Raw genomic sequence first — 26,592 nt, forward strand, 5'->3', positions numbered from 1 at the left:
AAAATCTCCTTCTGTGATTCACACAGAATAAATAAGCAAGCAAAATACCATGATTGCTTCAACTTGAAAGGGACAGGAACTAGGGAAACTCTAATTTCTTTTCTTTGGAGATATGCAGATTATTTGAGATATAATGATTTAATATGAGAGATAATAATATCACTTCCTAAGAAATTACTGTTTTAGTTTCTCTAGTAAAGGGAGCATAGAATGCATGCTGCTTTCTGACAATAGCATTGCTTGTGTTTGTTGTAAAATGAGAATACTTTAAGCTTACTTGTTACGTTCTTCTAATTGTGAAATATTAGTGTGTTGTATGTTGTAAGACCTTGGCAAAATTGTAAAAGTTCAACAGAGAGGTTATTGAGATACTTATTAATTTTTAGCTTTAATTTTTTAAAAGTAAAAATGCTAGAAATGACTAAAATTATTCAGTATCTATTATAATACAATAATCTATAATAATCTAAAATAATAATATAATATCAATTGGGAGATTAATCCAAAATTAATATTAATGGTCATAGAGATTTACCAAAATATTAAAATGAAAGTCTGTTTTTCAAGCTCATTTACTAGAGCATACTAGTTACACTAAATAGCATTTTAAATGAAGGTGCACAGCAGTCTCTGAAGAAGCTATCTTTTGCTGCCTAAAGCCAGATTTGGTATGAATGTTAATGAGTGATGCCCAGAGTTCCCAGTGGGTATAGAAGTAATATAGTTAAGTAAAAGGCAGTGGGTTGGATAAAAAGTCCCAAATAAGACTAATGTTAGCAAATGTCACATGAAAGAGAGATGTTAGGAGGAGAAAGGCAACATGGATTTAAGGCTCTATTCAAAGGGAAAAAAGTAGGACTTACCAGAAATTAATACACTTATTTAATAAAAATAATCATTCTCTTAGATAACATGTTATCTATCTAATTTTTTTTATTTAATAAGGAAAAATATGTTATCAAGATGAGACCACTATTAGGTACTTCATGCATCAGATCAGGGAAGATAGAAGCCTTCATACAATCACAGGCTCTCAGTCTTGGAGGGTACCTCAAAGGCAGATCAACAAAGATAAGAATTTTCTCTACAAATTCCTACCTTTTGGGAAAGCTCTCTAACAAGGGGAACATTCTATTGTAGGAGCTCCTATCTTCTATTTTGAGTTATAATTAAGAAATGTCTCCTCATATTAGACTTAGAAGTCTTTTCGTGACTCTTACTCCTAGTCCTGCTCTCCTTTGGCCAAAGAGAACAACTAGAATATCTCTTTCATAGGTGAGAAGCTTGAAGAAGGCTGTCACATTGCATCTTAAATCTTCTCTTCTTCAGGCTCAACATTTCTGGATCCCAAGACTGTTGTTTCTGCTTCATAATTTTGAGACCCTTCATTATCCTGATTCCTCTCCTTTATATTCTCCAGCTTAGGCATGTCTTTCATAAAGCATTTTTCAAATATGAATTTGATTTTATTAATAGAATAAATAATGCAATTAGATTAAGTATATGTGGAATTACTAAAATATTGACGTACAATACTAACTTACATAGTCATTAACTAAAGTTATTTTTATATATGTGCCGTAAAAGTGAAATTGAGATTCATCATAGGTAAATTTTTATTAGATTGGGTAAATTATTATTAAACTTGCTTAATAAAAATTATTATTAAAATTGTTATAAAATTATTATTAAAATTGTTTAATAAAATAATAAATGTTGAAAAGAATCATTAAGGCAGTTTGCATTGGTGGTATGCTAGTCCATAAAACATGTTCAGGTGTTGGTTTAAGTATTTAGCAGGGAGAAATACATATAAAATTTTTAAAAGCTAAAGTGAGATTTGATATTTCCCATGGGAGAATTTTTATATTAAAGTAATTACTGTTGTGAAATTCTTAATAGAAGGTGATCTATTATCTATCTATCTATCTATCTATCTATCTAGTCTAATTGTGAAATGTTGTGTAGATCCTAACCCCCAACTTATCTGGATGAACACATTTTGAGTGTTTATCTTTGAGTAATAATTTAGTGAGGTATGCATTAGGATTACGTCTTTAGCCAAATATTCTATAGCAGCTTTTAAATTAATGAGTACATTAACATCTGCTATACTCTTTTGGAGTAGGCCTTTTGCATTATCCTAATAAAAATGAAATTTTCCTGTTAACTAGTTAGCAGAATGGAGCCAGGAAATCATCCAGCTCTCTTCTGGTGAATACAAGAAGTTTTTAACAAAGAAGGTAATGGTTTAGAAGTTGTTTGAATAATGGAAGGGAGGGTGTAGTCAGTAATTTCATCATCTGATATTTCCATATGCTTTTAGCCAAAATGAACAATAGCAACTTATATAGTACATGTGTATTTCCCCTTAATGGATTTGAAAATAATCATTGCATACAAATAGAATAGTATTTACACATAAATTGATGCATAATGTAGTACAGTAGAGGATTCCTGGGTTTGAATTTTAGCTTTGAAACTTACTACCTGTTTTACTAGCTAAATCACCAAATATCTCTGGGCCTCAGTTTACTTCTCTGCAGATTAGACATAGGAGTGATACAAACTGTACAACAAACACATCACTGCAAAAATCTAACACATAAACATTTAAGAAAACAAAAATTTAACAACCTCTATTCTCGTAATCTAACAGATGACAAAGTCTTATTTTGAAGACTTCAAAATATTCATATGAATTCATTAAATAAACTGTACTCTTTTTAGAGCTTTGCTACAGACTGAATTGTTGATTATAATTGCCTGGATATAACATTGATATATAAAAGAACCATTATTTTAATAGATATTACCCAACAAAATGTGCATAATCTCTAAACTTAAATGGGAAGGAAAAAGTCAAAATCTCAAGATGCAATGGAAGAAATGAGCAGCTAGAAAACACATTGTTTAGAGTAGCAGGCTTGGGATCAGAAAGACATGAGTTCCAATCTCACTTCTGACACATAGTAACAATGTGATCCTGGGCAAATTCTGGGCTAACTCTTAGCCTCAGTTTCCTCCTAAGTAAAGTAAGCTGAAGAAGGAGTTCAGTGTGTTTGCCAAGAAAATTCCCCAAATGGGCTATGAAGTGTTGGACACAAAATGATTGAACAAGAAGAAACCAAAACCGTGAGGAAGCAAAATGAGGTACTCATCTTTATCACTGTCTGCCTGCCAGAGAAGCTTAAGTAAGCCTACAGAATATGAACTCATATCCCAATGCTTTCCTACAAAAAAGTCATTTTATCTGCCTGTGCAAGAGCCAAAAGAAGATTAAAAATAAAGGATAACATGGTAACACATTATCCTAGAATAACTGAGAATGAGAACAATACTATAGTACTAAAGAATATACAGTACTTTAAATACTACTCATTTATTATTTCATTTGCTCCTCTTAGTAACCCTATGACATAGTCTGTGTGTTATTGTGCCCATTTTATTGAGGAATTTGACCCTTAGCAAGGAGCAATGGTTTTCTTCCTATTGAGTATAAGAGAAAGGATTCTAACATAATCTTCTCTACTTCAAAATTCAGGTCTGTTTTCATTCTGCCCCACAGCAGCCAAACAGCTTGATTTCAGTTTATATTCTGAAGGGCAGCACATTCTGTTTTTGTTATATTTTCAGGTCCCATCTTTGGCTATCCACATTACATGGCCCAATAAGAATTTTCACAAAAGTTATTGTAATCACCTATCATATCCTGTTCATTACAATTGGTCAGCATGAGTCATGAGGCTTAATGCTGACTCTTTTCTTATGTTGGTTTCTCATTAGTCCACATTCCATTACTCCAGGTTGGATCCAGATATGTACACTTTTTATTTTACCATCTACCTCCTTACATTTTGTTTTCTATCTAAATTTCTATCCCATTCTCTTCCCTATCTGTCATTCTACTCTTATAAAATTTCCCATTAATCTCTGACTGCCCTGATAATTCCATGTATGTAATTATTTTTGTCCATGTTACCTCCTCCATTTGAATGTCAGCCCCTTGTGGGTGAGGATTATTATTTTTCTCCCTAGGGTTTAATGTCACATTGTAAGTAGACTTAATAAATGTTTATTAATTAATGGTGCAACGCCTCAGCACTTATGTGCAAAAAAACCCTTTCAATACTTTATAAATGTTATAATGTTATATATTATTTAAGAGGCAAAATGATAGTGAATAGAACTCTGGATCTGGAGCCGAGAAGACACATTCACATCCTCCTTTTATTGTTGCCAGTGTTTGTTAACCTGGCCAAGTTTCTTTACCTCTGTGTTCTTCAGGCAACTTTTTAGAATTTAGCTACAAAATCATAGCTAGGTAATTATTTATAGATGGATATTGTGCCCACAAGGAGGAGTTCCATACTTTGAATCAATTACAGGTTCTTTCAGACACATAACTGTTACATGCCTAAGTGATACAAAATTTTCTTAGTTGTTTTAAATTTTTTTCTTGATTTAATTTATATTCATCCATTTTTACTGAGTTGAAGGTTATTTATTCCTTTCTTTTTGTTTACTGCATTGTTCAGAGGACTGTTACAGACAGAAACGGTGCTAAAATGAAATTGATCAAAGGAAATAAGAAATATGTCAAATTATTTGCAAAGAAAAATACTCCAGTTTTGTTTTCTTGGAAGTCAAATTGGGAAATAAGGAAGACATTGCTATCTTTAGCAAGTATGAGTAGCTCTGAAATCAGACAGGGAGAAGGAAATGGTAAACCACTTTAATGAGTTAAACTCTATCTTTGTCAAGAAAATCCTTTATATGATATTTATCAGAGATATGGACAGATATTGATCATATGTTATGAAGAGTTAGACACAACTGGGCAACAAGAGAGGGTTAGATGACTTGGGTGCAAATTCAGGCTTTTAATAATTATCTACTTGGGAGACATAGAATAAATAAGTCATTAATTTTCCTGAGCTTCAGTTTCTCCTTCATAAAGTGAGGGTTTCTTTCTAGATGGCCTCTGGCATGCTCTAACTCTATGACCCTTTAAAATGGGAATGCATTTAAATTTCTGGGCTTGTTTTAAGGGTGACTAGAGAGAGGTGCCTTCTTTTAGGTAACACGAATTCAAGCTATAAAGTAGACAGATTAAATTGTTCTCTTAGGCTTTAGAGGGTGAATGATCTCCTTTGATTGGGTCATTAAGATTACTGGAAGAGAAATTTTGTTTTAAAACTAGTACCCTTATCACCTAAAAGTAATTCACTTCTAAAATGTCAGCAGTTTATTTTCTACTCATTAAGGTGATCAGTCCACCTTTCTTGTACACCCTTTTAAATTCATTAACATAGCTGTTCCTCCTTGGTTCTTATTCTGCTATTGACAACATCTACACAGCATGGCCATGAGAACTATCAGGAGAGTACCCAACACATATGACTTTGTACTATCAAATTATGTGTTAACTTATTCTAGATAATTTAAATATATTTGTATTTTCAGCTTTCTTTTTGATGGTATTTTCTTCTGAAATAAAACTCTGCATTTTATAGATAAGATGTGTGGGATCCAAAGAGGTTAGAAGAGATACCTTTTGTTGTTATTTAGTGATTTCAATCAGGTCCAACTCTTTGTGACCCCTTTTAGGGTTTACTCAGTAAAGATACTTGTTTGATGTTTTCTTTTCCAACTCATTTCACAGATAAGGAAACTGAGGAAAACAGAATTATACACTTAGTAAATGTCTGAAAGAAGATTTGAACTTACAAAATGAGCCTTCCTGACTCTAGGCCTAGCACTATATCTACTGCAACATCTAGCTGCCCAGGGTACACAGCTATGTATTGTCTGCACTCCTATTGAAGCCCTAGTTTTCTGACTCCCGTGCCAATGTTTTTTCCCTCCCCCAAAAATCAGTAAGCAAGATTTTATATGGATTAGACTAAAAAGTTAAATGGAAAAATTCTGAAAACAATTTAAAATGCTTAATCAGGTTGGAATAGTTTTATATACAATATGATAAGAAGGGAATTTTAGACCAGAAAACACGAATCAGCTATAACTTTTCCAAATGATGAAGGGATTGACAAAAACAAATTTAAAAATTTTACGTAACTTTATTTAAAATATCTATTTTATTTTGTGTTTTGAGAACCAGTTGAAAGAAAAAAAAGTTCTGGGCCCCAGGAAGGAACTAATTTTTGTTAAATGAAGCTTCATTCATAACAAAGGAAAAATTATGTCAGTGAATTGGGAGTCAACAATAGATATAAAAATATGATCTGTCCCAATCAATCTAGAATCAAGCATGGAGATACTATCTTGGGATCAGGACTACGGACAGCACACCCAAAACATCCTGGATAGATAGAGAAACAATAATAATTGTATTCACAAGGTAACAGAAATGTTTTAAAGACATGATTGGCACCTAGAATAAATAGAGCTAAAGGCCATGAGAAGTGAAGGCATGGTAAATGTTTCTAAAGTTAGAGATATGGTTATTCATGAACAAGTAGAGAAGATAAAGAATAAGAGAAATTAAACTTAAAGAATAAGAATTTGACATTCTTCAATGATACTAGTAGAGATATTTGATGGGAAGAAACAAATTGATGTGACGGTGCTAATGACACTTTGGATTTCAGTTGTAACTGTGGTAGAGAGAAAGAATCAAGGCTCCTGATATGGAAATTCATATATATATATATATATTTTTTTTTTTCCCCTGAGGCTGGGGTTAAGTGACTTGCCCAGGGTCACACAGCTAGGAAGTGTTAAGTGTCTGAAACCGGATTTGCTGATATGGAAATTCCCTTTTCCTCCTTAATGTACATTTAATTTTAGAGAGTTGCATAGTAAGAGGATTTGTCTGTGATTACACAATTCAGATGTGGCAGAATTCAGGCCTTATTGATTTAACAATTTTTTCCCTTTTTCATCATTGTATCTTGATGAATTTTAAATCAAATATTCCATGGATATGTATATAGCAATAGTTCAAACAAACATTGACTCAGATTTTAATGATACATGGAAGAGTTTGATATGTTTATGCCTACTCAGCATTTTGTTAGAATTAGGCAAGATTATTAAGTTTTAGATTGCTCTAATCATTCATTTCTATACTCATAAAACCTGAACTTGCGAATCCCACAATAAAAGCACATTTAATACTTTTTAGGTACCCTAATTATATAAGCAGTAATTATTGGCAATTTTCAGTGATTACAGGCCTCATTATGCAGCTGATATCTATCCTTACACCTTATGAGACAGGATACAGGTATTAGTTCCATCTTACCTATATGAAAGAGGGAGGCCTAGACACGTAGAGTAACTTTTCCAAAGTAACCCAGTGACTGAGTTGAAAAGGCAGGAAGGAGAATTGTATTTCTTTATATGAAAACAAGTTAGTAATGCACAATCCTAAATTATTAATTCATCTGCATGCTGTACTGTAAGACCTCTGGTGTTTTCATATGAAACATATTTAAAATGTAATAATAATGTAAAAAAAGATTTTTACTGTCATGCAGTTTATTAATGATTTCTACATGGTAGCTCTTCAGGGCAGGGGCCTACCTTATTAATATTTTAAGCATTATACAACACTGAATCTATATAAATAAAAAGGGATAAGAAAAATTATAAAGATTAGTTACTTTTAAAAAAGAATATCTTTTTTATACCTGTAATCTTTGGGATAATGCTCACTCAACAAGAAAAAGAAATAGGAATCAATTTACAAATTTATTTTAAAAAGCAACATGCTCACTAATAATTGGGATAATCAGAAGCAGTCCATACTATCCTGCTTCATTTGTAGCATTCAAATACTCTTGCTGACCTAAGCATCAGGAAGGAAAGCTATGCTATGTCCTTCAATATATAATGAAGGATTACAGAATGTAATTCACTGTAATGGAAGATTATAATATCTAATACATATGCATTTCCCCTAAAAATGGATTTAATACTTTTATTCTGTCACATTTCTGCAGAAGACACAATGTATTTTCTTAATTCCTTCACTGTTACTGGGATTTATACATTTTCTACCTTTTTTTCTTTTTTTCTTCAGCAAAGAGTGCTCAAGAAAGGTGTCAAATTAATTGGTTTTTTGGTACAAAGCCCTCAGTTTATTCCAAAGATTGATGGAACATGGACATTTATACAGTACTGAGTTGTTAAAATTATTATTTTTAGGATAGATTGTAAAAGAGTTATCAAATTTATAACCTTTCACTGAGGCAAAAAATTATAAGAGATTGCAATCTGCATGAAATCACATAGATTTGGTATGTTGTATTTTAAGTATTGATGTATTTATTTTTATTGGATACAAAATCATGATGCTCCACTTCACAGATGAACAAACTAAGGCATAACATAGTTAATAAATTCACCAAAGGTCATTTAGCAACTCATTGCTATAGCCATATGAGAAACTGACACTTAAATTAGTAGTAATAAAAGAAATAGCCGAGAACAGATACTTTTATATTAAAACCAGCAACCAGTTTCATACTAGCTATTTAACTACTCAGCAGGTGCTCAAATTATTCCATAGGGAGTCACATTTCTTCTGAATAGCTCTGAATATAAATCATTCTTACACTCTCCATTGAAACCTTTGCTAAACTGCAATGAAAATAATTGTCATCACCCAACATCTCAGAACATTTTAAAACATTTATGTAACCAGCATAACATCAATTAATGAGTGCTCATCCACTTAAATGTCAATCTTTCTCATTTCATCAATCACATCAAGATGAGAGAAGCATCATACATAAACACTTGAAATAATTCTACCTGGTTCAAATTCATTTTATAGTACTTCCCTCTTGGATTTTCCAAGAGGGAAACATGGTGATCCAACCATGTTGAACAGATTTCATCTATAGGTCAGTGATGGATTGTATCATCTGTTGATTGGAGACAGGTTTATTTAAATTAAGAGAATCTCATATCCAGATTGGCCACTGTATAATGGATTTTTTTAAACCACAACTCTTAAAGACCAACTACTTTGACTACAGGGTCTATAGCCTGCATTGTTGGAAGGAATACCCACACTAAAGAAATTATAGAACCTTGAAGGAATGGAATTTTAAAGATTTCTAAAGTTTTCTATATTTTATTTATGTTATATTTATCTTATCATCAGAAGAGTAAATAACTAAAAGCTCTGGTAGAATAAAACAAACATTTGATTAGTAGTAAATCCGCACTCAAGTCCTAGCTTTATAATTTGCCAATTTAGTGAATTGGACAAGTCATTAACTATTTCTAAGCCTTAGTTTCTTTATTCATAAAATGGGGCTAATGATATTTCCAGTAATATTATCATAGGGCTAAAATGCTGTAATCTTGAAAATTTGGAAGGCATTTCTAATATTAGCTACGCTCAAAGTAATTTGTTCCATTCAGAACTTAAAATAAAATATCAAAAATTGTTTGTAGATGATGACATAATTTAAGAAAAAAGGAAAAGAGATCAGAAAGATTAATAAAATAAGTAAAAGAAAAAAATTCTTAATTAATTAATTTAATTAAAAATAATTTGTGTTTAAAAAACTAGCGGTTATTTATAATAATAATGAAAACTTTAAAATTCCCTATTTTACAATTATGTGGACATTTGCTAGTTTTCATATGTATATTACTATTAGAGTGAAAGAATAATAAATAGTAGGACTTTGTAAAACACCCCATAAATCATACAGAGAAATCAAATTGTATAGATGGTCATACTTTTACATTTCCACAAGACTGTTAGAAAGTATTATTTTAAAAATGTTATGTGACTTATTTGCCCAATTATACAATCCCAATGTCATATCTCATTTGCTCATAGTGCAATATTTAAAACAAATTATTGTTGAACTTTACTGGTTGATAGTGAGTTGTAAACTTATCTGTTTTTCTTTTTCTTTTGTTATATCAACTGGTTCTTTTCCTCCTTTCAAACATATCAATCTTCCTCCAGTTTTAACAGATTTCCACCAGACTAAACCATCCTTTAAACTATCATTTTGTTTTTCTTCTCTCCATTTTTTAATGTCAAAATCCTCAAAAAAGCTGTATGCCTTTCTTCCTTCTCTTCTCTGTCTCACTTCCTCAGCAATATATGCATCATGGCCTCATTATTCAGTGGAAACTGTTCTGTATAAAATTACTTCTTAATCAGTGAATTTGATGGTCTTTTCTGAATCCTTATAGTTGCATTTGATACTGTTGACCACTTTTTTCTCCTGGTTTCTCACTTTCTCCTTGCCATATTATAACACTGATCTATCTATACTGGTTTGCCTCTTCCTCATCTGATTGCTCTTTCTCTTTTGTTGGCTCATCACTTGTATCATGCCCTTTAGCTATAGGTGTTCAATTAAGCTTTTTTTGCAAACTTCTCTTTTCATCTTCTCATTTTCTCTTTTAGTAACCTGGTAAAGTTCCAGAAATTTACCTATTTTTCCTTGTGGATGATTTCCAGATCCATTTATTGAATACCAAAGTCTACCCTGAGCTTCAATTATACATTGTCAATTGCTTATTGGACATTTTAAACAGGGATGTCCTATAGACATCTTAAAATTTGCATTTCATGGACAACTTATTTTCTTTCAATCTAAATTCTCCTCACTTTCAATCCTCCATATGACTGTCAAGGATATCATCTATCTTTCATTTTCCCAGGTTTGTAAATTTGGTATTATCCTGATCACCTCACTCCCCACATTCAAGCAGTTGCCAAATCTTTTCATTTCTACCTTCGAAACATCTTTTTCACCTGACTCCTTTTCACACATATAGCTATCACAGTATTTCAGGTCCTCATTAGTGTGTAGCAGTTATTACTTCACTTTACACCCTTGTCTCAATTCTATTTCTATACAGTGATTCCAAGTCCATCTTATACTCTAATGCCAGTTTCTTAACCATGGACCTGATAATATGATTTCCCTACTTATTTAGTGGCAGTGGTTTCCTCTTGCATTTAAGATCAAATATAAACTCCTATGATTAGCTTTTAAGGCTCTCCACAACCTTATTGCAAGTTAAACTTTCTATCATCATTGTATATAGCATATAACTTTCCTCTAAGCACTCTGCAAACTAGCCAAACTGGTTTCCTCCTTACATATTGCACTCCATCTTGCATTTCCCATGATTGGCACTGGATGGTCCTCATGTCCACTCCCTTTTTACTTCTGCCTCAAATATTCCTGCCCTTCCCTTAAGATACAGCTCAAGCACCATCTTTTTTATGAGGTCTTTTCTGGTTGTTTTATGTGCAAATACTTTTTTTCCCTCCTAAACTACCTTGTATTTGATTATGTGCATATATTTATTTACTTTATATTTGTGCTGTGCATATATATATATATATATATATATATATATATATATATACATACACAACTGAAACTATTCAACAACAACAATATACCTTGTCTAACATTTTGCAATTCTAAGTACTTGAAGCTTGAATAAGTTTCAAATCAATGTGTATACCACTAACCTCTTGGCCCTGCATGCATATGTATGTTATCTCTTCCATTAAAAAGTGAGCTTCTGGGGGTAGCTAGATGGTGCAGTGGATTGAGCCAGCCCTGAAGTCAGAAGGACCTGAGTTCAAATCTGGCCTCAGACACTTAACACCTCCTAGCTGTATGACCCTGTTAAGTGACCAAGTCACTTAACCCTAATTGTCTCAACAACAACACAAAAGTGAGCTTCTTGTGAGAAAACTTTATATCTCATCTTTCATATTTGTATTCCCAGAGTTTAGCACAGCATCTGGCACACAAGATATGATTAATCATTACATATTGTTGATTGATTGGTCAATGAACATTTTTAAGATTCCTGCTTTATGGAAAACACTGGGGAAGATTAGATAGGAATAGAAGGAAAGAGGACACAAATTCTTTCATTGAGGAACTTATATTCTAGTTGGAGGAAACTGAACAAACTCTCAGTGACAGGATAATTACAAGAAACATGTCAATGTTTTTACATTGTACTTAAAGAAGTAATAGGAAAATGATGAGATTCATGTTTAATAGCTTCTTAGAGGTCAGTTTGATGCAAGGGCTGTCCAGGCAGTTAAAAAAATGTGGAATAATAAAGAAGCAGGAATCAGCTAGTTGTATGTATGTGAATAAATGAATAAACAAATAAAGAAAGAAAAAGGGAAAGAAGGAAGAAGAAAGAATGTCAAAAGGAAGGAAGAAAAAAGAAAAGAAAGGAAGAAAAAGAAAGAAAGAAAACAACTTACTTTATAAGAACCCTCTTTTTAGTCATGAGCCTCTCTGTAATTAGATTAGAACTGAGGTAATCATTTTACCTGTTACAAAGTCATATATAATATTATTCTACTTCTGATGGGCCAGGGCTTATTCCGTCAACATTACCTTTGAGAACAGAGTGTCCACCACAATCTGATGAAGCAGAGGGATGAAATTTTAGTGTAATTACTTTTAAAATGTATTATGCAAACACCTCTGCTACTAGTGTGTTTAATGACATTTCAAAAGCCTATATATTCTTTGCATACTTGTCAGTCTTGCTGTTGTTTGTCTTAGATTGTCAACTTCTATACCTTGAATAACATTTTGCAATACCTAGTACTTGAAATTTGAATGAGCTCCAAATCAATGTGATTGTGTGGTGCTTTGTGAAATGACTGTCATGTAGGTGAAATGAACAAAGACATATCAGTTTTTTGCAGTTTTCTGTGGCAGGCTATGCCTATTTCAGAATATTCAGCACACATTTATTAGGTATCCACTAAGTGCATGCCATTGTGTAGTGCTGGATTTAATTCATTTCAACAAAGAACAAATGTCTAGTAAGTAATTTGAATGTACTTACCATTTGGATTTTACCTATTCTACAGATGTTATTCACTTATTTAAAAATATTTAGTTAATGTAATTTTTAAAATTACCATAATTATGTCCAATGGAGCATGCACTGTAACAAAAAATGTTTTAGAAAAAATTTCTGATTAAAGAACTTAAACTTTTAAGAGAGTGTTATACTATTCTCAATCCATATTATCTGCAAATTTTTTCAGTTTTAATGTGGTATTTAACTGATTTTATTTCATTCTTATTGTTCAATGTTATTTAGTCAGCTTTTAAGAAAACTTATGTTTTTTTATGTTAGTTAGCTATATGTCCTCTTTCCTTGTAAGAGATGTTTTTGATTAGCTGAAGCGCTTTTGATACATTTTTTTTTTCTTAGCACTTTAGGATCTTCCAAATATTGCTTTTTATCTTTAGAAATAGTGATAAGTATATTGTGAATACCCTTTGATCAGCAGTATTTCTACTGGGCTCATATCCTAAAGAAATCTTAAAGGAAGGAAAAGGACCCACATGTGTAAAAATGTTTGTGGTAGCCCTTTTGTAGTGGCAAGAAATTGGAAACTGATTGATGCCCATCAGTTGGAAAATGGCTGAATAAGTTATGGTATATAAATGTTATGGAGTATTATTGTTCTATAAGAAATGATCAGCAGGATTATTTTAGAGAGGCCTGGAGAGAGACTTTCATGAACTGATCTAAGTGAAATGAGCAGAACCAAGAGATCTTTATACATGGCAACAAGATTATATAATGATCAATTCTTATTGGCATGACTCTTTCCAACAATGAGATGATTGAGGCCATTTCCAATAATCTTGTGATGAAGAGAGTCATCTATACCCAGAGAAAAGACTGTGGGAACTGAGTGTGGATCGCAACATAACATTTTTGTTGTTGTTTGCTTGCATTTTGTTTCCTTTCTTATTTTTTTTTTTCCTTTTTGATCTGATTTTTCTTGTGCAGCAAGATAATTGTATAAATATGTATGTATGTATTGGTTTTAAGATAAAGAGAAATGTAATGGAAACTGCTTAAACCTAACAAATAAATAAATAATTCAACATAAAAAAAGAAATAGTGATAGGGACTCTCTGGTTTTAATTGGCAAAATAAATATTTTTGCCAATGCTATTCTGTCCCATCTCCGAAACTAGCAGTTGTAGAGACTTTTCTAGAGCATTGAGAGGCTAATTGTCTTGCCAACCATTACACAACCAATACGTGCCAGATGAAGCTTGTACATAGAATCCTCTTGGTTTTGCAGCTAATTCACTTTCTACTATGCCACATTATCTCTCAACTCTTCTGTTTATAGCCAGAAATTCCTCTTTGTAACCCTAAGTCTTTCAGACCTCTATTCAGTGTTATTTAGAGAATCACAGAGATTATCATGCTATAGAAAATGTTGATTAATTCATACATAGTTTTGAACCATTTAATAGAGGTGATCCACAAGTCCTGAAACAGAAATTTGAGAATTGTTATTTTCAACTGTTTTGGAGGGATTTTTATTATAGAAAATACTTCAGTTTTAAATTCAGGCATGCAGGCATTCATTTTTATGATACCAAATAACTTTTGTACATCCTCAGTAAAACTTGGAAATGTAAATATAAAATGTAATAATATTACTTATATAATATGCCATATAAAATGATAATAAAATATAGTACTTTGCAATTTAGAAATATAAAATGAATTATAATTCTTACAAATATACTGTGGGATTTGCTATTGTTAGAGATAGGAATGAGTCTAGTACTTTGATTTCTTTGATATATGTTTCTCAGATTTGGAAACTTACTCTGCCTATGTAGGTTGGCATTTTCTCTGCAACTGTAATAGAGAGTTGGCTAGGGCACTGACTGATGAGGTAACTACTCCAAGTTCACATTGCTAATGTGTCCCAGAGGTGAAACTAGAATCCAGGTCTTGATTTTCAGGCCAGCTCTCTATTTACTACTAGTAGAGGCATTTTGGTTTATATAGGAAAAACTTCATCATAAATTAAGATATTTTTGAAACAAGCAACTTAATTTTTTATATAACAAAATATCTTCATCATGTGATAAATACAAAAATATAGGTGATTTTTATATTAATTAAATTAAACAATTGCTTCAACATGTATTTTGCTCTTACACAGGATGAGTTTTCATTAGACCATATCTCTGATGATCCTACTTTGGAACTTCATTGTCTTTATTGTAAAGCAGAATCTGCTGTAATATAAGTTTGTCATAGGTTCTATTAAATCAAACCTAGATACTGAAATACCAAAAGGACCCAATTAGGTCATGGTTCCCATGTAAGATGGTCTGTTGGCATAAATCCAGTAGGCCTTAAGCCAACTGACCCTGTATAAAACTGCACGGTGCTCATAGTAGCAGCTTCTGGCAACAGTAATATTATGCTCATTTTTTAAAACTAAAATGCAGCTAGTGACATTAGGATTTGTCTACAATCGTTTTTCTTCTCAGAAAGATAGATGATATTACTTTGCCCTATAGACAAAGGAAAAGAGATTAGAGGCATAATAATGAGTGGTTACAAGCAGATAGTCATAATAGATAAATTCAGGGCTATTTCTAAACCTGGTAAATCCCGAGTTTTAAGATTTTTTTTTTTACCAGAATGGAAAGAATCACTTAAAGAATCTATCAATTTATCTCCAAAAGTTTTAGCTGCTTACATCTTCTCCCAAGTTAAAAAAAAGGGGGGGGGAGGTTTGCAGAAGGATTATCTGGGATTTAACCTTAATGTCCAATCCCAGTATTTCCTTTAGGAAGTAACTGAAGTGTTTGACTTTTTTTTTTTAATTTCTCACCAAAAGAGGTATCTAAAAACAAGATGGGTCAGAAATTATGGTACTTAAAAAATACAAGGAAAAGAGAAGGAACAAAACATTCCTACTCTTTTCCTTGTATTTTTTAAGTTCTTGTATGGAGATAGGTAATCAATGCTGGAAGTAAATAGTGTTTTATTCCTGCAAGTGATTCACTAAAATGCAGATTTTAACTCCTGTAACTACCATTATCATATATCTGCTTGTCTTCTGCTACAAATGATAAAAATAAATAGGAAAATGATTAGAAACACCGCAGAGACAATCTATTCCATATGTCTTCTCCTGATCCTTTCCTTTACAATTGATTGCTCTTCTTTAATTCTCATAATAAACTTCACCTTGTCTATCTCTTGGGGTTGTCACCTTCTCAAAAATGTAGTACTTACCAGAGACCAAACACATTGTGTGTGTGTATGTGTGTCTTTGGACCCCTTTGGCAGTCTGGTGAAGTCTATAGCTCCTTCTAAAATCATGTTTTTTAAGTGTTGAAAATAAATAATGTTAGAGAGGAAAGCATAAATATTGAAAAATAATTATTAAAACAAAAAAGGGTCACATATCTCAGGTTAAAAACTCCTTTAAGCTATGTTTTCAGATCAAAGTGAGTGTTATAAATTTCAGTTAATTTAAACAAAGTAAAATTCTATCAAGGGGGAAAAGAGCAAAGATTGATTGTGGTTGCTTTTAGATATAAATTTCAAATAAATGTTCAAATGTAAAAGTTAGTGCTGTTGGAGGCAGCTACCTTTGAAGTCAGGAGGATCTGAATTCAAACCAGACCTCAGATAAACAACATTTACTAGCTGTATGATCTTAGGCAAGTCACTTACCCCAAATGCCTCACATACACTCCCCAAAAATGTTAGTACTATGATTAGGGATAGTGCTATGATAGTGATACTTGGAAAATAGAAAATATGGTATATTTTGGGGCTATTTCAGAATCACCCCCTTTTTTCTTTCTCCCCAATCTTATTTTGAGGTTTTCTTTTGGAAACATTAGTAAATAGTTCCACCAAATCTCCTTCCTTTCCTTTTTATCCCCAAGATGTCATGACTTACTGAGTCTCACTGAGGAAGCAAGTACTGGAACTATGATTTAAACCTACATCTTCATAGTATAACTTTAGTTCTATTTCTATTGTATCATAGTCTCCTACTCTGAAAAAATGTAGGAGAACTCTTTAAGGTTATTCCAGCTTTGGCTTTCCAAGGATCCCTTTTTGTTTCATTTCTGTGATTTCTTCAAAGCTTTTACATTCTATAATTTCCTCTCTAAACACAGTTTGTAGTGAGAAAAATGATCACCAATTAGTAGGTAATTTTCCACATTTGCTGATGGATACTATTCGTCTATGGGCCTGCTGATCTTACCTAGGCTAGTCCTTGACTACTCAAAGAATTTCTATCTGTGGAAGAGCTGTCCGGATCTGTATTTTGCTGTCATATCCCTGAAGAAACCAAGGTTACTTCCACACTCTGATGAGACATTAAAGAAAAACTTGAATCCAGGATTCCTACAAATAGACATGGAGTCTTGTTACAGTAACAAATTAATGTCTTTTGTGATTTAACATTTGCGGGTGAAGGAGAATAATTTTGGCTTCCCATTCTAAGCAGGGTAGTTAAAAGTTTGAGGGGTACCAGGAGCTATTGAGGGCATTTAGCTTTTCAATAACACTGTTCTTTTAGTCCCTTTATACTGTCCTTGCCCCCATGCTTTTGCATTTTCTCCTCAGTCCATTTTAACAACATTGCTAAGAATCCCAAAGGTAACAGAATCTTCTGTATATGATTTCCTCCACCTTCCAAGTGTGTTTAACATTTTCAGGAGACTGCAGAATTATGGGAAAAGCCATAATAGATAGAAGATATACTTTTAATCCTACCTTTACTTACCTTAGTGACCTTGGCCAAATCAAGCTAATTCCTCTAGGTCTCAACTATAAAAGGAAAGAGCTGAACTAGATGCTCAAGATTTCTTTTAGGGCTATATCATCTAGTCTTCCATCCATAATAGAGAAATGTCAATCAATCTGAATAAATCAAGACTTTGTTTGATATTTTCAAGCTTCCTTTGTTTTCATATAGTCTCTGTAATGTGCTTATCTGAGCTAAATATGCTCCTGCAAAGGAACTTTGTAAGCAGTAAAATATTACAGAAATTCAAGATTCCAGTATTTTTATGTTGTCCATTATTGGAAAGTCATTTAATATTACATACTAGAAAGAAGATATAACCTTAATTATATTATTTTGTTATTTCTTAATTTTAGTTTATAATATTTGTATTTTATTTTAAATGAATATGCATTTATTTATAATTATTTTATACTTTTGTGCCTTTGCTTTTTATTTTATACAAACTGAAAAAATAAAAGGTGAGCTCTCTTTTGGAATATGAAAATGTAATAGTTAAATCATACATGAGACTATAGCTCTTAGGAGTACGATGCAAGTATTTAGAATTTCAAGTAAATTGTAGACAGTTGATTTTTAGGACCTCATTTCCTAATAAAGAGGACATAGACTGTATTTCTTTTTTTAGTACTTCTCCATGAACCAATATTAGTTTTGTATATCATTAAAATATAAATGCCAATTTCAAATCAAAGTCTTGAGTTACTTTGCATTTTATTTTTAGTTGTATCTCCAAAAAGAAAGCAGAACTGTCAACTTTCCTTTACTGAAAATTAGTTGATGAGATTCTAGCAGTGTGGTCTATGCATCTTTTTTTCCTATCAAAAGTGGTCTTCTTTATTTGATAAAGTGATTGCTCATATCAGGCAAAGTTTTATTTTGCTCTTTGGAATGGACAATGGGTACATAAGTTTTCCAAAGGTAATGATGTGTTTTCAGAAAGGGATTCTTTAAGTAGAGTATAAATTTATTATTTTTTTTTTGCTTAGCTATTTACTAAAAGATATTGTATATCTTTGGGCATAGCACCACATACTGTTATTATAAAATATATATTGAGCTTCCAACCTATTTCGTTTAAGTGCACATTTTAAAAAAAAGTCAAATCGGCACAATATATTAATCTAATATGTTCATAAATCTTGCAAAAATAGCATTTTTACTGTCCCTTTTCAAGTTTTTTATAAAGTAGATTTGTCAGTAAATCTATCATAGTTGAGTAGATGTTACTTACTTAAGCTGTTTATTTACATCTCCATGTCATTTTTCAGTTAGATTTCATAGATGTAGAATTTTTCTATCATAAACACAATTAACACAAGGAAAACAGTTCTCTTTTTGGCTCCTTATTTTTATATTATTTTATGGAATATGGATTACTGGTTATAATGCATTTTTTTTTGCTTTTTAAAATGATAATTTCACAACAATAATTCCTTCCTCTCCTCCATTCTGCTTTTTTTTTTTCTACTTACTACCTTCTCTCAGTTCTGAGATTCTTTCCTTGAATGTAACTGCCAGATTTTGCCTTAGAAAAGCCATTATAGGTTTCCATTACCTTCTGAAAACTGACTTTAAGTATAAATGAATGTTTTAATTATGTAATTATGCCCGCATAAATTATTTTCATTTTGTGTTTAAATACTATTAATTCTTGCCTATATATTGGAAGACTTGCATCTTTCAAAATGCAAAGTACAGGGATACAACAACTGTGTGGCTGATAGAATTTGTTTTGCTTGGCCTTTTAATTATTAACTCCACTTGTGAAGTGTCTTAGTGAAGTCTGGATTCTAAACTTCTTATGGAGAGAGGCTCTTGCTTTCAAACAGAAAAATAGGGAAGATGTCACAGTCCTTTGGCACAATGTAATCAACTATATTTGTCCCTTCCATGTTCCTATTGACTTACCAAAGAGAGGGAAAAAGAACAAGGGTTAACTGAAAAGGGTAATTTGGTGCCTTGGATAAGCTGCTGGAATTGATCCAGCCAGTCATAGGCCAGTCCACTTGTCTTAAGTCAGGCTCCAAAACTGGATAAGAATTTTGATGAGGTGTTACAATAACATTGTAACTTAATCTATCTGCAAATCATTCTCATAAACTGCCACAGATAGGGTCTCTATTGCTGTCACTTACTTTTTATAGGGTTTTGCTTGGGAGGAAGAAAAAGCAGCTTCTGTGTTCGTTAAGAGTTTGTGGCCAGTGGGTCTGGACAGTAGTGCCTTCATAAATTATCTGATTTAAAGAGACCTTTATTCTACACTATAACTCAATAATACTGGTAGGATGATTTTGTTCAATACAAGCATTTTTGAGTGATTTTGCATTCAAACATAAAAAGCATATTCATTTGTTCAACAAATGTTTTTTTGAGAATGTCTGTTATGAATAATGGACAGTTCAAAGTGCTGAAAAGGACAAAAAAATTCTACAAGGCATGTCTCTATCCTCTAAGGATCTTAAATCAGTAGTAAAGGAGATAAAGTATGTATTATATATATATATATAACATACACACACACATATAGACAGATAACATATTTCAGTCAACAATTATTTTACAGGACACTTCCTTCACTGATGATTCTTAATTGCAATCTTCCTACAGTTTAGCAAATGGTACCTGGCCACTATGGCTTTAAAAAATTGTCACCCTGTGTTCACTTCTTCCTGAGAGAGGCTGGTCCTTGGATGATAGACATACAATACATTACCAAGCCTACACTTAAAGTCTTTCCTGCTTAATGGTAAGTGGTAAAATTCATGCTCTATAGATATAGGCTTTGGGAACCCAGGGTCACAGCCTTTGAGAGCACAGGATAATTTCCATATCACAACTGAGTCATTTGAATCTGACCTTAGTGAAGGATACAGATGCCATCAGAATAGGAAAGAATTATTCACATCATTTCCCCCTCTTGAATGCACTGACCCTTCCTCTTTTGTCTGACCTTTTTATCCCCCATCCAAGACCCAGCTTAAGGCCCAACACAGCATCTATGAAGCATTTTTTAACTAAACCATCCTTAGCTCCCCCTTTTTGAGATTCTTAGCACCAATAGGAAGAATTTTATATTTAAGTGTTATGGCATTGCCTTGTCATTTTTAATGGCCAAACCAAATTACATATGACATGATGGCAGAACCAAGTTATACTTGTTTTAAATCTTAATGTGGTTTTGGGTATATCATAGATGCTGAATCTACTGTATTTAGAGGTATTAGATCTGTTGGTTGATTGAATAAAGTAAGCTCAAGTATAAATGTTACATATAATTTACATAATATACATAAATGTATGTGGGTGTGTGTATATATCTATATCTATGTATAAAATTCCACAAGTTGCCATGCTATAGAAAGGAAGTCTTTGACTAAAGGACTAGAATATATAACTACAGTCCCTTTAAGTTAGTGACTACAGCTTTGTTAAATTTGTTAAATCTGATTTGTCAGTTTTTTTTCTTTCTCTTCTCAATTTATCTTCTAAAGTATTATTATATTTGAGGTGTTTCTTAATAGAAATCATTTTACTGCATTTTAAAGACTATATCTATGGAAAAATCCATCATTTTGAAGTGAATTCATTCATTATGAAGTTCTACCAGTAATCATTCAATTATGCTGATGCTCCTTAAACCAACGAGGCTTCTGAAATAATTGTGTAAAAATTATGAAAAATATTTTTTTATTTGCAAAACCTTAGAAATAGCTAATGGATTATGGTTCTCTTTGCTGCTTCAGAAGGCAAGGGTAAAAGTGGATGGTGGTAACGGGCGTCCTTCAATGAGACAATGTCCACAAATACACATTAAGGTCATGCCGATGGTTTTGATAGTATTGCTACTCAAAAGTTAGGAAAAAGTAACTCCAAAATTAACTTAGTTTTATGTTATTTGAAGGCTTTTCAGAAATTCCTGGGGAATTTGGGAAATGATATATATTATAAAAAGACCTGAAAGTTTACATACAAATATATATGTATGTATGTATGATAAATATTAATTTTCATTCTTAGAGCATATATCATTAGTTCCTTTGGACAGAGTCTTTGTACAGTCTTTTAGATTTTACTTCCAAAAATATTTTTATAGTGATTATTCAAGAGGCAGATTAATTGCCCAGGGAATAGAACACTGAGTTAGAAAAACCTGGCTTTGAATTCCTACCTCAAACATTTGCCAGTTGTATTATCTTGGTTAAGTCACTTAATTGTTGTTAAGTGATAATAAAAGCACCTACTTCCTACGAAGGACCAAATGAGAAATTTGCAAAGTATTTTACAAATATTAAAGTGCTATATAAGTGCTTAACAGTTACTGTTTTTATAACATTTACTTCACATGTTCAAGGCACTGAAGCATATAAACAAACATCATAACTGTCCTAAGTTATAATAACATTTATTTATGTGGTCCCTTAAAGTTTAGAAAATGCTTTCCCCAGAAATATTCCCCTTACTTGTATTATGAATTTGATTTTACAGTTGAGGAAACTGAGCTAAGAAATTGAATAATTTCTCCATACAGATAGGTAAATATCAGAGATGGTATAAAAACCCAGGCTTCCTTATTAAAAGTCCAATATTCTTTCTATTTCGCAGTATTGCTTTTACAGTCTAGCAGAAGAGATATAGAAATATTTAGAATACAAACCAGAATATGGAAATTCATATCAATCAGTCAGAAAGTAAGTGTCTACTATGTTCCATACATTGTGCTAAGCACTAGGGATAAAATGAAAAGCAATAATCTTTGACCTTGAGGAAGTCACATTCTAATGGAGGAGACCACAAGCTAACAATTGTGGACAAAGAAGCTACAGAGAGAATAAATAAAAACTAACCAGCACAGGGAAGATAACTATATTTAGAGGTATTAGGAAATGATTCCTTTAGGATGCAGGGTTTTACTGTGACTTGAAAGGATCCAGGGGGGCAGAGATGAGGAGACAGCATTTCAGACATGGAGGAGACCAGTGAAAATGTTAGGACCTGAGAAGTATCTTGTCTGAGGAATAGTTTTATTATGAAGAGCTTTGAATGAGAAATAGAGATTTTTAAAATTTGATTCCAGAAATGATAGGGAATTAAAAGTGATAGAGGAAGGAGTCCAAGCACACACACAGACTCACACAGACTCAAACACACACACACACACACACACACACACACACACACACACACACACACACAGACAGGGAGAGAGAGAGAGACAGAGAAACAGTGAGATGGGTTGGAAAATGATTGTTGATTGACTTATTGGAAGGAGAGGTAACTTATAGCTGGAAAAAGCTTCAGAGAAATAGAATGTAACCTCAAATGACCAATTTTGTTAAAGGGAAATACTTGAAATTTTCATCTTATTTATTGACAGAGACTATAATTTAGATTTTTAAAATAAGCAAAAATCTATGTTTTCTTGAAAACTGCATTTTATTTCCACAAATAGGCAAATCTCCTATTTCAGAAACTGTATTCTGATTCTGTTCTCAGAATTACAGGGAACTGTTTCTTGGTGTGAAGCTTTCTTGTTTCAATTCAATTTGAATTAAAAAAATAGTTATTAAGTATCTTATGTTAAAGACAGGGAGCATCTAAATGCCACTGGTGGAATAGATAGGGTGCTGAGCCTGGAGTCAGAAATACCTGAGTTCAAATTTGGCCTCAGCTGCTTATTAGCTATGTGATCCTGGACATTATTGCGATTCTGTTGTCCTCACTCCAGTATCTTTGCTAAGAAAACTCCAAATGAGATCATGCAGAGTTGGGCACAACTCAAAACCAATAATGTTCAAGGTGCTGTGTCCTTTGGTAATTATGAAAAAAAAATCTCCTATCTCTATCAAGCTTTTGTGATTCTTTAAAGGTGGAGGGGGTAGGTGAGTAGAGAGACTGATCAGATATAAAGCACACATAGGTAAGTATAATTATCAAGTAAAATGTGGATAAAAAGTAAGAGGATAGGGGAATAAGGGAAAAAAATCATGTAGAAGGTGCATCCCAAACAGAAACTTGAAAGGAAAATCAAGGATTCTGAGAAATAATGATAAAGGAATTATTTCTAGTAAGTAAGATTTTTGAGTATGTGTTTGTCAAGAAATAGGCTCATTTGGCTAAAAGTACAGTTAATTGATTTAGCAAAAGTTTATTAACTTTGCTTCAGGCAGGCACAGAGATAGTACTGAGAATATAAAAAAAATTGACAGAGTCGTCTTCAAAGAAATTACCTTCTGTTGGACAAGGAATTGGAAATGTTGATAGGAGATTCATTGTCTAGGGGATTCAGTGTCAGTCTAAGAATTTTAGATTTTACCATAGAGGCAGTGTTCAATTATTTTCAGCATGTCTCCCACTACATGACTGTTTGGGATTTTCTTAGTAAATGCACTGGAGAAGTTTGTCTTTCCTTTTCGAATTCATTTTGCAGAGTAGGAAAATCAAGCAAATAGGGATAAATGGCTTGTGCAAAGTCGCACAACTAGTAAGTATCTGAGATCAGATCTCCTTATTTGATGCCTGGCACTCTATCCTCTCAGCCATCTGACTGTCCTATAGAAGCAGGAATCCCTGAAAGTTTTGTGAGGAGGAAGAGGCATGTTCCACAGGAATATAAATTATTGTCAGAAATGTGTACCGTGTATCAGAAAAAAGTGATAAAAGAAAATATATAATATGTATTGCATATTGTAATTATCCAAGTAGGTGAGAAATAAAATAGAGAAAATGAATAGAAATTAATGGTTGGATCAATAATAAGAACTAAGGTAATGGCTACTCTAGTAATACAAATGTATTTTGATGATGAAGGTGATGACAGCATTTCTGTGTGTGTTTACATATGTATAAATCACTTGGAATTCCAAATAAAATAAGCTTATTTTTGAAACATAAATTTATAAAAAGTATTAATGATTATTTTAAACATGAAAATAAGATCTTTAGCATGATTAGAAAAAGTACTTATTTTTATGACAAAAGAATTTATATATGATGCCAAATTAAAAGACATAATTTAATATGCTCAAGACACTTTCTTAAGGAAAACAAATGATTTCATAGAGCAAATGTAGTAGATACAGATTTCATTAACAGAGCAGAGTAGAATATATGTCATTAATAGAGCAGAAAAAAATAAGACTTCAAAAATGTTCTATATCAGAAGGAATTCAGTTGATGGAGATTAATCACCGTAGTCACTATTGTGAGGGTAGTTCTTTACATTTTTGCTCATCCTGAAGAGAGATGGAACTACAACTTCGATTTATAACATATAATAAATGCTTATAATGTGAGCAATTTTTCACTTTCTATTAAAAATACTCAACAAGTATGAAGATTCATAAGAAAGTAATAATAATGGTGGAGTGAGGTGTGTTATCAGAAAATCCTAGAGAAAAAAGTTGTCATTTTTTAGATTTTTTTTATCATTGTGTTATTCTTTGTCATTATGATACTGCTCATTTGATTTTCATTTTTCTCCTTGCCAAAAATAGCACAGTAATGATAAGGAGATATGAATTGTCTTTCTTGGTGACATATTGAAAAGGGATTCGTTTTTTTTTTTTTTTAAACTGAGGGACTCAAAGTACACATATACAATGATTATTCTTGTTCAGACATTAGGAAAAATGATTTAGGAAGTTAATCACATCTCTTTTTGATGGCATTGCCAGAACATTTTAACCTTCAATATTTTTCATTTATTGCATCTTTCTATTAATTGTGTTTAATTTAATATCTCTTCAACAGAAAGCACTTAATTTGCTTTATATGTATCTCTTGAAACTGTAAAACACATGCTAAAATAATTTTCTGTGCTAGCTTTTATGTTTATACTATTATTAGTATATTGACGTTTCTGTTTGTTATCTGCTTTATGTAGAAAAGAAATCTTAGTTAAACAATAATAAATAGTAATGATTAGTTATGTTGATAGAAACTCATTCATGACACATCTTCAGACTTTAAGGGAACCTAACTTGTCCACTGATAACCACAATTCCCTATAGCTCTCATGTCTGCATTAGAATTTATTCCAATTTCTTGGAATAGTAAATCCAATGTCTTTTTTTTTTTTGAATACTAGAAACTGACAGTCATTTTTGGAATGTTTTAGCTTTGTGTCCACAGAGATTAACCTATTCATTTGAGATACTGAATAGTGAATGAGAGTGGGCTTTGAGTGTAGGATGTATTCATAATAATAAAACTTAAAATGTAGCATGAAAAATTCCAAAAATTTAAAATACAATGGATTTATTGTAAAAGCATGTTATAGTATGTAAGAAACTTTGCGTGTATCTCTCATTGCTTTGAAAAAAATTGTATGTGGGATCTTTTAAATATAAATACAATCTTTAATAAAACTTCATAACAGTACCTGGCACACAATAGGTACTTACTAAGTGTTTATTGACTGACTATACAATTGTAAAACTTTGTGCATTCATGACTTTAGCCCTCTGCCTTCATGTGTGACTGTACATAAACTCCAACTGTGAAAAATTTTATAGAGAACCCATTTAAAATCAGAAAGTATATTTAATCAAGTTATAGAATTATAGCAATGTCTATAGGACAAAATCCATCTTAATCTACTTTGTACAGATCACTGTGAGATAATGAAAATTGATTCTCTATTTGAAGACATACTTACATTAAAAAAAGAGATCCTATATTGTACCAGGAAACATTCCAATGTTTAAAATTCTTCACTACCCAAATTGCATTTTCAGATTTAAAATATATATTCACTTCCTTAACAAAATTGGAGAAGAGCTGTTCACCATCCATGAAATAGCTTCAATACACTTACCTTCATTCACTTTATGACCATCAATTGAATCACTTAATTCTCTTTGTGGCTTATATCCTAACTCCTTTACAATTTCTCTTAGGCCATATTTTTCCTTTTTTTAAGTATCTTTATTCTATTATTATAGATTTTTATTTACAAAACATTTTCATGGTTAATT

The 26,592-nt window shown here is 32.1% G+C and overlaps 1 protein-coding gene across 5 annotated transcripts in view; it reads left to right on the forward strand.

Annotated features, from left to right (window-relative positions):
- Positions 1–26,592, forward strand: part of ERBB4 (erb-b2 receptor tyrosine kinase 4) — a 1,327,834-nt gene that overhangs the window by 150,594 nt on the left and 1,150,648 nt on the right. The window lies entirely within an intron of this gene.

Source organism: Sminthopsis crassicaudata, chromosome 3 (genome assembly GCF_048593235.1).
Source record: "Sminthopsis crassicaudata isolate SCR6 chromosome 3, ASM4859323v1, whole genome shotgun sequence".
Taxonomy (NCBI): Eukaryota; Metazoa; Chordata; class Mammalia; order Dasyuromorphia; family Dasyuridae; genus Sminthopsis; species Sminthopsis crassicaudata.